Source organism: Bos mutus, chromosome 6, assembly GCF_027580195.1.
Source record: "Bos mutus isolate GX-2022 chromosome 6, NWIPB_WYAK_1.1, whole genome shotgun sequence".
Taxonomy (NCBI): domain Eukaryota; kingdom Metazoa; phylum Chordata; class Mammalia; order Artiodactyla; family Bovidae; genus Bos; species Bos mutus.
In genome coordinates, this window is record NC_091622.1 from 61,564,136 (window position 1) to 61,575,338 (window position 11,203).

The 11,203-nt window shown below is 40.1% G+C and overlaps 1 long non-coding RNA gene across 1 annotated transcript in view; it reads left to right on the plus strand.

The window, feature by feature from the left end:
- LOC138988303 (uncharacterized) overlaps positions 1-8,602 on the plus strand; it is a 103,872-nt gene extending 95,270 nt beyond the window's left edge. Inside the window, exon 3 of the long non-coding RNA XR_011464616.1 lies at positions 6,070-8,602. This is a non-coding gene — a long non-coding RNA (uncharacterized lncRNA). The remainder of the gene's footprint in view (positions 1-6,069) is intronic.
- Positions 8,603-11,203: the final 2,601 nt, after the last annotated feature.

The window sequence follows — 11,203 nt, forward strand, 5'->3', positions numbered from 1 at the left end:
ATCTGATTCAGAGAGAAGAGACACAGCCACACAAAAAATTATCTGTGGGGAAGTATAAGAAGTTCGGGATCAGCTGTACCTGCCTTTGAATCTTCTGTTACCATTTACTGGGTACATGATCTTCAGTGAGTTATTTAACCTCTCTTGGCCTCAGTTTCTTCATAGATAAACTGGAATAATAATAGTTTTTTTCTTTGGGAATTAAGGCAGATGAGTTACATAGATTTCTAGGATGTGATAGGCTCTCAATCAGATTCTTTCAGTCGTCTTCCTCTTTCCTCCTTTAACGTCTAGGAAATTTAAGGCTTAAGGAAAATTCATAGAAAGGGTGTTTGCTTTCCTCTTGGGAAACATGGTGAACTGGTAAAGTTACTATGTAGTGGGAAAGGTATTATTTGAATTATTTATTTCTTTAAAAGTTGTGATGTTATCTTTGAAATTTATCGAGTTACTATTATTTTTAATTACTTTTGTGCTCAGTCACTAAAGTCATGTCTGACTCTTTGGGGCCCAATGGACTGTAGCCTGCCAGGCTCCTCTGTATGGAATTCTCCAGGCAAAAATACTGGAGTGGGTTGCCATTTCCTCTTCCAGGGGATCTTCCCAACCCAGGGATTGAACCTGTGTCTCCTGCATTGGTAGGCAGATTCTTTCCCACTAGCGCCACCTAGGAAGCCCATTTAATTACTTTAGTTATTTTAATAAAGGGGAGTGTAAATGGAATTTATCAGTATGGGTCATATCAGGAAAGAAAAATCACATAGTAACTTGAACACAGAAAGTTTAATATAGAGAATCATGAACTATATTGTAGGAGATTGGAGCAATGCTTCCATCACTGCTAGGAGAACTGTAAAGAATACAGTAAAATAGGTCTAAGGAGCAGTCCTTACCCATAGGGCTGAGAAGAGCATGCAAGGAAGAGCCCCGACTCGTCCTCCCCTCTCCGCATTCTAGGATTGAGATTTGGAACCTATTGCAGAAGGCACAGCCCTCTCTGGATGTCAGAACAGTCACTGTGATGCTACCTTGGGGGCATATGCTGGAAATCTGGTCTCAGGAACTTGCCTTTCTCTAGGGCTCCAGGGAAAGTTGTTCATGAGGTGGTAATCACCTAAAGCAATGCAACAAAACTGTCCAGAGGTGGTGACAGTCACTGTGCTCCTGGCCACTCTATAGGAGCCTGGCTTTGGAAGAGCTGGGCACCCTGCAGGAGCATGGTGCTGGAAGCTGCCTGAGCTATAGCAACTGGACACTGGGCATGTGTCCCAGAAGTCTGCCAAGTGAGCACATCAAAACTAGGATGCAAAACCCTTTCCCCCTGCAGTGTCCCTCCAGCATCTCTGCTTACAAAGTTTGACATTGTACAGTTGACAGTGGAAAATATTTAAAGGACCCAGATCTATTTTCACAGAGCAGGCAAAAAGAAAGAATTTGGACCTGAGAGACAGTAATATATGACAGGCACTGAAAGGGTGAAGAATTCATGATTGGAAATCTCTGTTAGGACTTGATAAAAGTGATTGTCTTAAACTTATATTGAATACAAAGTATGAAGTAAAAGCCGCTCACTTGTGTCCGACTCCTTGCAACCCCATGGACTATACAGCCCATGGAATTCTCCAGGCTAGAATACTGGAGTGGGTAGCCTTTCCCTTCTCCAGGGGATCTTCTCAACCCAGGGATCGAACCCAGTCTCCCACATTGCAGGCACATTCTTTACCAACTGAGCTATCAAGGAAGACCTAATATAAAGTATAGGCTTAATTATTCAAACACTGTTATCAATGTGAGAGTTGGACTGTGAAGAAGGCTGAGCGCCAAAGAATTGATGCTTTTGAATTGTGGTGTTGAGAAGACTCTTGAGAGTCCCTTGGACTGCAAGGAGATCCAACCAGTCCATTCTGAAGGAGATCAGCCCTGGGATTTCTTTGGAAGGAATGATGCTAAAGCTGAAACTCCAGTACTTTGGCCACCTCATGCGAAGAGTTGACTCATTGGAAAAGACTCTGATGCTGGGAGGGATTGGGGGCAGGAGGAGAAGGGGACGACAGAGGATGAGATGGCTGGATGGCATCACCGACCCCATGGACATGAGTTTGAATGAACTCTGGGAGTTGGTGATGGACAGGGAGGCCTGGCGTGCTGCGATTCATGGGGTCGCAAAGAGTCGGACATGACTGAGCGACTGATCTGATCTGATCTGATATCAATGTGTCAGTGCCTCCTAATGATAGTACGTTGAAATTGCATTTCAAGTCTTTGTGCCTATTAGAAGCAGCTTTGGTCTCCTGCATTGCAGGCAGGTTTTTTTACCAACTGAGCTATCAGGGAAGCCCTTTATAATTAAAATTTTATAACAGGCTATAAGGTTGCAGCAAATGTTTTCTACATCCAAAGTTCCTAAATTACAAATTACATTGTTAAAAAAATATTTCTATTCGAGGCACTAATCCTGTGTAATAGATATAAATTTGAGTATGGTTTGATATGATACTGATCAAGTACCAAGGTCAAAACTTCAAATGGTAGTTAATCTAACAGCTCAAGTGATCCAGATTAAGTCCCTTACAATGAGCCAGGAACAAAAAAGGAGATCCAGGATGGTTCCAGACTTGTGAAAAGAGTTAGAGTTCTAGTCAGCTACTGATTCTAGTGGGCTGCCTAGGTGGTGCTAATGGTAAAGAATCTGTCTGCCAACGCAGGAGATGCAGGTTCAATCCCTGGACTAGGAAGATCCCCTGGAGAAGAAAATGGCAACCCAATCCAATATTCTTGCCTGGAGAATCCCATGGACAGAGGAGACTGGCGGGCTATAGTCCATGGGGTCACAAAGAGTCAGACATGACTGAGCCACTAACACTTTCACTTTGCTTCTCCATGACATTTGGAATTTTTGACAACACATTTCTTTTGGAATTTTCTGCTCCTTTGTTTTATATGATCTTATTTTTTTTCCTTTCCTAGGCTCTTTCCTTCTGGAGCATCAGCTTAAGTGTCAGTATTCCTTAGAGCTCCCTACTTGATGACATCCTTGATGACCTTCTCATTGTATATATTCTTTCCAGGGTAGCAGTATCATATCACACTTAAAAATATAGAGCTTCAAGTTAGAGAAACCTTGGATATTAACTCTGACACTTTCTGCTTTGCAGTCTTGAGCAACTTAAAGCCTTCAGTCTCAATTTCTTCAACTATAAAAATCAAATACCCTCCCTTACTTTTCAGAATTGTGATTCTGAAATGAAAAATAATGTAAAGCCCTTACAATAGTGCTTGACATAGAGAGGTAGTGAATAAATAGTATTTATGATTATCTATTTTGTCAACTCAAAATAAGAGGCTTATGAGTCCAGATCTTCAACTAATGCTTCTCTTCAGTTCAGTTTGTCCCTCAGTCGTGTCCGACTCTTTGCGACCCCATGAATCGCAGCACGCCAGGCCTCCCTGTCCATCACCAACTCCCAGAGTTCATTCAAACTCATGTCCATGGGGTCGGTGATGCCATCCAGCCATCTCATCCTCTGTCGTCCCCTTCTCCTCCTGCCCCCAATCCCTCCCAGCATCAGAGTCTTTTCCAATGAGTCAACTCTTCGCATGAGGTGGCCAAAGTACTGGAGTTTCAGCTTTAGCATCATTCCTTCCAAAGAAATCCCAGGGCTGATCTCCTTCAGAATGGACTGGTTGGATCTCCTTGTAATCCAAGAGACTTTCAAGAGTCTTCTCCAACACCACAGTTCAAAAGCATCAATTCTTCGGCGCTCAGTCTTCTTCACAGTCCAACTCTCACATCCGTACATGACCACAGGAAAAACCATAGCCTTGACTAGATGAACCTTTGTTGGCAAAGTAGTGTCTCTGCTTTTGAATATGCTATCTAGGTTGGTCATAACTTTCCTTCCAAGGAGTAAGCGTCTTTTAATTTCATGGCTGCAGTTACCATCTGCAGTGATTTTGGAGCCCAAAAAAATAGAGTCTCACTGTTTCCACTGTTTCCCCATCTATTTCCCATGAAGTGGTGGGACCGGATGCCATGATCTTCGTTTTCTGAATGTTGAGCTTTAAGCCAACTTTTTCACTCTCCACTTTCCCTAAATCTCTGTATGCACAATCTATTTCAGTTGTTTTAAGTGCCAATTTGTGATATGTTGTAAGTCAGTGATGAGGATTATGTTGGTACAAGAGGAAATGAAAAATAAAGGAACATTTTAATGTAGTTTTAAAATGAGGTCATTTACTTAATTTGATAAAATTGCCTTTTATATTAAAATTCACTCCTTAATTTCTGGTGTTGAAATATCCTTTTGTAAAAATGAAATATTGATATTAGTGGATAGTTTTTAAGAAATATATCCTGATATAACAAAATGAAAAATTGATAGTCTTAAATTGGTTTCTCACATTTATTTGGAGAGTTTGATGGCATGTGAGATCTGAAATCTTAGGAACTTCTGATCTACAAGCATCTCAAACTCGACACTGTGAAATTCTATGTTACCCTCTCCCCCTACACACAAAGTTCATTTTTATTATATATCATAACAGATGTTATGTTATCCATCCCAGTTTGTTGTCAGGAATAAATGAGTTATCCTCAAACCCTCCATGCTGCTGTTACTCTTATATTCAATTGATCACCAAATCCTTCAGACTCTCTCTTGAAATTTCTTGATTTGTACCCAGTGCCACTCTTGTAATTTTTTGTTGGGATTATTTTCCTTCTACTGCCAGACTCTCTTCATTTTAACTCATTTCATCCTAAGGTGCCAAAATGAGCACTTCCTTCCTTGCCTAAAATCCTCCAAGGTCTTCTTATCTCCTTTGGGGTTGAATTTTCATACAGCCACAAAGTCCCTCCCTTCCCATCTGCTGCTTCTTCCTTCCGTGGATCCTTCACTGAGCCTGCCATAATTAACTGCTTGCTTCTCTATTGCCTTGAAGTTTTTGCACATCCAGTTCCACCTACTGTTAAACATCCTTCCCTCCTCATCTAGAAAGTTCCATTTAGTCCTTCAGGATTCAGTTCAAGTTTCTACCATCCCAAGCCTTCCCAGGTACCCCCATCTGAATCTTGCATCTTTCTTCTCTGTCCCCAAAACCTTTCTTATAGCACCTTGTCACAATGTGATGCAATTTTGGGGGTACAAAACTGGGTTTCTTCATCATCTATGAGAAACTGATGGTGGGAATCACATCTTCCACCTTGACATTTCAATACTTAATACAACCCCTGATACATTATAGGTGCTCAGTAACTGCTACCTGCATGACTATAAGCTTAACATTGTCCAGCTAATGATTCTAACAGACCATATTTCTCTTCCTAAGAAACCTACAGATCAAAGTGTTAATTGAAAAATGATAAAAGGCCATAATCATTGTATTTCTTTTATAAACTCCCTACTCAAGAAAGCAAGACATGTGTAAAGACTGTATTCAATGTATTGATACTTTTTAAATACTATTTATTTTCATTATTGAGTAAAAGTGTGTGGCTGAGGGTATGGCTGGGGGAGGGAAAAAGTGAATAGGATGCATTTTATTTAGCATGGCTATTGATGCTTTTGAACTGTGGTGTTGGAGAAGACTCTTCAGAGTCCCTTGGACTGCAAGGAGATCCAACCTGTCCATTCTGAAGGAGATAAGCCCTGGGATTTCTTTGGAAGGAATGATGCTAAAGCTGAAACTCCAGTACTTTGGTCACCTCATGCAAAGAGTTGACTCATTAGAAAAGACTCTGATGCTGGGAGGGATTGGGGGCAGGAGGAGAAGGGGACGACAGAGGATGAGATGGCTGGATGGCATCACCGACTCGATGGACGTGAGTCTGAGTGAACTCTGGGAGTTGGTGATGGACAGGGAGGCCTGGCATGCTGTGATTCATGGGGTCGCAAAGAGTTGGACACGACTAAGCGACTGAACTGAACTGATACGTTCCTAGGCTCCATGTCTGTTCTGTAACCAGGATTTGTTTTTACATATGTAATGTGCCCTCTGCTTTTAGATACTTAGGTATATTTTCTAGGTATATTTCGTGTATCTTTTTTCATATATCTGTATATCTTTTAGGTATATTTCATGCAAAGGTGGGCTCAATAAAGGACAGAAATGGTATGGACCTAACAGAGCAGACGTTAAGAAGAGGTGGCAAGAATACACAGAAGGATTATACAAAAAGATCTTCATGACCCAGATAATCACGATGGTATGATCACTCACCTAGAGCCAGACATCCTGGAATGAGAAGTCAAGTGGGCCTTAGGAAGCATCACTATGAACAAAGCTGGTGGAGGTAATGGGATTCCAGTTGAGCTATTTCAAATCCTGAAAGATGATGCTGTGAAAGTGCTGCACTCAATATGCCAGCATATTTGGAAAACTCAGCAGTGGCCACAGGACTGGAAATGGTCAGTTTTCATTCCAATTCCAAAGAAAGTCAGTGCCAAAGAATGCTCAAACTACTGCACAATTGGACTCATCTTGCTGCTGCTGCTGCTAAGTCACTTCAGTCATGTCCGACTCTGTGCAACCCCATAGACGGCAGCCCACCAGGCTTCCCTTGCCCTGGGATTCTCCAGGCAAGAACACTGGAGTGGGTGGGTTGCCATTTCCTTCTCCAATACACGAAAGTGAAAAGTGAAAGTGAAGTCGCTCAGTTGTGTCCGACTCTTAGCGACCCCATAGACTGCAGCCCACCAGGCTCCTCCATCCATGGGATTTTCCAGGCAAGAGCACTGGAGTGGGGTGCAATTGCCTTCTCACATGCTAGTAAAGTAGTGCCCCAAATTCTCCAAGTGAGGCTTCAACAGTACGTGAACTGTGAACTTCCAGATGTTCAAACTGGTTTTAAAGGCAGAGGAACCAGAAATCAAATTGCCAACATCTGCTGGATCATTGAAAAAGCAAGAGTTCCAGAAAAACATCTATTTCTGTTTTATTGACTATGCCAAAGCCTTTGACTGTGTTGATCACAATAAACTGTGGAAAAATTCTTAAAGGGATGGGAAATCCAGACCACGTTTCCTGCCTCTTGAGAAATCTGTATGCAGGTCAGGAAACAACAGTTAGAACTGGACATGGAACAACAGACTGGTTCCAAATTGGGAATGAGTACGTCAAGGCTGTATATTGTCATCCTGCTTATTTAACTTATATGCAGAGTACATCATGAGAAACACTGGGCTGGATGAAGCACAAGCTGGAATCAAGATTGCCAGGAGAAATATCAATAACCTCAGATATGCAGATGACACCACCCTTATGGCAGAAAGTGAAGAAGAACTAAAGAGACTCTAGATGAAAGTGAAAGAGGAGAGTGAAAAGGTTGGCTTAAACTCAACATTCAGAAAACTAAGATCATGGCATCTGGTTCCATCACTTCATGGGAAATAGATGGGGAAACAGTGGAAATAGTGGCTGACTTTATTTTTGGGGGCTCCAAAATCACTGCAGATGGTGACTGCAACTATGAAAATAAAAGACTCTTACTCCTTGGAAGAAAAGTTATGACCAACCTAAACAATATATTAAAAAGCTGAGACATTACTTTGTCAACAAAGGTCCATCTTGTCAAGGCTATGGTTTTTCCAGTAGTCATGTATGGATGTGAGAGTTGGACTATAAAGAAAGCTGAGTGCCAAAAATTGATGCTTTTGAACTGTGGTGTTGGAGAAGACTCTTGAGAGTCCCTTGGACTGCAAGGAGATCCATCCAGTCCATCCTAAGGGAAATCAGTCCTGAATATTCATTGGAAGGACTGATGCTAAAGCTGAAACTCCAGTACTTTGGCCACCTCATGCGAAGAGTTGCCTCATTGGAAAAGACTCTGATGCTGGGAGGGATTGGGGGCAGGAGGAGAAGGGGATGACAGAGGATGAGATGGCTGGATGGCATCACCGAGTCGATGGACATGAGTCTGAGTGAACTCCGGGAGTTGGTGATGGACAGGGAGGCCTGGCATGCTGCGATTCATGGGGTTGCAAAGAGTCGGACACGACTGAGCAACTGAACTGAACTGAACTTTCTTTAAGCCCAGAGCTAATGATTACACAACAAAGCAATTTATCTTGTTTAAGGGTATGTTTTTCTGTAAGCTCTGTATTAATGATTGTATACCAATAATGTATCTTGCTTGAGGACATGTTTCTCCTTCTTAACAAGAACCTTCTGACTAACCCTGTTATATTAAGATAAATGTTGTGGGAGTGGGTTTGGTAAGACCTTTCTATTGTTAGTAACCCATTGAAAAAGTATATAAAACCTTGATAAGACTAGCCAGTGGGGCACTCTCTGATGCTTCTGATGTTTATGTCAGAAGCTTTTCTATCCCTTTTTCACTGTAATAAAACTGTAGTGAAGCTCTGAGTGGTTGAAGCCTCGTCTCTGTTCCCAAAGCTAAATTCTCTTCTTCAGAGATCAGGAATCCAGACACTGCTCACCATAAGCTCTCAGTGGTCCTTGTTGTGAATGATACCTCAAGATTCAGAGAGGACCCAGCGCTGTATCCACTGCTTATCTATAACTATGCCTTTCATCTCAGTCATGCCATCCAGAAGGGCATAAAAGAGAAAAGACACAACTCTGAGAAATCAGTTGACCTTGATGGAAGGCTTATGTTATCTAAGCCTGATCAAAAGCCTAAATTTTCTTATAATCTCTATAATTCTTAGTATCCTTTAAATTATTACTATAATTACTATAAATTTAAATTATCACTATAATTTCTTAGTATCCTTTAAATTCTTGATGGTATGAAAATGCTCTGACCCTGTTTCAGTTATGATGTGTATGTCTGCAATTAATAAACAACCAACTGAGCATTTGAGACACTTTTCTTCCTTATATTATATAGGGTCTGGAGGAGGCAGGGCATCTAGTTCATCAGTGCAGTGATGTCATCAAAGACCCCATTTTGTTTCAGGTATTAAGCACATTTAAATTTTATCCTCCTTATTGCATTATGGTGGAAAGATGGCTGCTGAAGTTCTAAGCATCATTATGGCACACGAGTATCCCAAATAGGAAGGAATCAAAAAGAGACATTAAAGTCATGATTGATAAGACATGATTCAGTTCTTGCGGCTGGGCACACTGTCAACTCAAAACACATTGCACTTCTGTTAGCAAGAAAGAAGGGAGACAGATGAAAATCTTTCTCTTTTAACTCTGTGAAATATGACAATGTAACATCAAGACACCACTTTGGGCCATTATTCCTACTATATCTATACCTAGAACATTCTTCTGTTGTCTTCTTTTTTTCCCTCTTCACTCCACAGTTTACAAGTTGTACTATAGGTTGAACGACATGAACTTACCAATATTCTCCTATTTTCCCATAAAAGTTTCACGAGTCCCTCAAATAATTTGGGATTAAAGGAAAGTGAATAATAACTGTGGGCAGTTAGTGAATAAAAACAGCTTAAAGCCACCAGAAAATGTTTTTAAAAATGGAAGAAAACCTATCTGTTTTACAGTTTAAACCAGCAAAAGATTCACACTGGACATTTTCACTTGGAAAAAAAGAACAAATGTCACCTGCTAATTACCTCTAATCATATTTCTAGAGACAGTGATAGATGAGGAGATGTCCATTTTTTATTTCTTCAGTTTGAGAAAGGGATCCAGTCATGCCCTGCAGAGAGAGAAAATGCATTACCTTGTGCTTTTCTTTACCAGTGTGAGCCACCATTTACCTTATGCCTTCTCTCAGTCCCAGTTGAAATTATCACCATGGCTGCACATGTATTCATAAAGACATGAAACTCAATAGAGAAGAATTAATCTTCCTAGAGTAGAACACTTAAAATTAAAAAAAGATGAGTGGAAAGAGCCAGCACAGAGGGGAAAGACAAGATAAGTGTCTCAAACACCCAAGGATGGAGAAGATCCAGCACTTTGCAGGGGCCATAGCCAGACTTGTAACAGGAGAGGAAGTCATCTGGAAAATGGCATTTCTCACACACCAGCTGTAAGTCAATCTCCTGGGTAGGAGGATCAATTAAACAACGCTTGCTGGTCTCTCATTTCTATGAATGTAATAAGATTCCAGCAACAGAGTCATTCTTTTGTTCCGTGGTTTCCCACCTGCTGGTCACATTTTGCTAAAGTCATCTTCTTCTACAAAGTCCTCCCAGGAAGTTTCACATGCTTGGTCCCAAATGTCTCTTTTGTGAAAGAAATAGATTAATAGCATGAGAAGTCATCCTGATGTGCAGCCAAATAAGAAATTGAGTCGTGATCATTAAAATGTAGGTCATTTAACAGCTGGAAAGGACAGCATGAGAGTTCTTGAGGAAGTTAAGAAATGGCAGGGGGGTGGAGAAAGACAACTAAATAAAAATATGAAAATGGAAAAAAAGCAATGAAGAATTTCAGAAAATAAAGGAGTGAAAAATCCAACTGTTGCACACAAGACAACAGCAAAGTAAGAAGAAATAATTGTACCTGTTGAGAAAGTAGATTATAGTTCTGGTTGCACTAATTATTCATGTAATTTTGAACAAGTCACTTAATCTTTACTTTTTAAAAGAAGCTTTATTTAATATCATTTATATTTCATGCCATTCACCCATTTAAACATACAATTCAATGCTTTATAGTATATTTGCAGAATTATACAATTGTCACAGTCTAATTTGAGAACATTTCATTACCCTCAAAGAAACCTAATTCCCATTAGTAGTCACTCTTTATTCACTCTGCTTCCAAACTTGGCAACTACTAAAATATTTTCTGTTTCTATAGATTTGCCTCCTCTGGACATTTCATATAAATTTCACTTTATGTAATGTTTTCAAGGTTCACCCATGCTACAGTATATATTAACACTTCACTCTTTCTTATTTTACATAATACTCCACTACATGGACATACTGAATTTTTTAATTTATTTAACAGTTGGTAGATATTTGAGCCTTTTGTGTTTCTAGTGATTATGGATAATGCTGCTCTTAGCATTTGTGTCAATTTTGTAAACCATTTAAGTTTTTCATAATCTCATCTATAAAGCAAAACTAAGAGTTTATGCTTTACATTTCCACATTGAGGAAATTTTCATTTTAGTTCTCTAGTTGATTTATGACATAGTTATTGAAGAATATAATTAGATACATTTTCATCTGATATGCCTAGTAAAACAGTTAGCAATGGCATACACTACTCCCTTTGAGGTGATAAACAGATATACATGTATGCTAAGTTG